The sequence below is a fragment of the Dipodomys merriami genome, unplaced genomic scaffold (assembly GCF_024711535.1).
Source record: "Dipodomys merriami isolate MVZ:Mamm:240054 unplaced genomic scaffold, mDipMer1.0.p SCAF_295, whole genome shotgun sequence".
NCBI classification, from domain to species: Eukaryota; Metazoa; Chordata; class Mammalia; order Rodentia; family Heteromyidae; genus Dipodomys; species Dipodomys merriami.
Window position 1 is genome coordinate 1,337,773 of NW_027204437.1, and position 692 is coordinate 1,338,464.

Consider the following 692-nt stretch of genomic DNA (forward strand, 5'->3'; position numbering starts at 1 on the left):
GGCCTGGATGCTATCCTATCCCTGAGGTTTTATAATCAAGTCTAGCCTTCTACTACTTGAACCACAGCTCTATTTCTGGCTTCTTGGGTTTTTAATTGGAGAATACTGTCTTATATAGACTCTCCTGCTTGCAATGGGGATCCTCAGATCTCAGCCTCCTGAGTAGCTTACAGGGGTGAGCCACCAGCACCAGCCCTCTATCCTACTGCTTACCTATATCCTCGGCCCTCCTTTGAGTCCCAGAAAAATATGTCTCACCAGGCTCATTTTTTTGACAGTCTTGGGGCTTGAACTCAGGTTCTGTGCATGTCCCTGAGCTTATTTACTCAAGGCTAGCACTCTATCAATTAAGCCACAGTGCCACTTTTGGCTTTTTCTCTTTCGGTGGTACTGAGGAATTGAACCCAGGACTTAGTGCATACTAGGTAAGCACTCTACCACTAAGCCACATTCGCAGCCTAAATCCCACTTCTATGAGAGTGGGATTTATTGGCATACCTCTTTTGGCATAGAAATAGCTTATTATTTCCTATCTTTGCCAAGATTTGGGACCAGCCTATGACTTAGCAATGAGGAATGATTAATTAGTGATAGCCACCAGGCCCCAGAGGTCTAGGCTCACATCCTACAGAGGGATAGAGAATATGGAGCCAGAACCTTCGACAACTATAATCTAGGAACTGTGGTCTCCT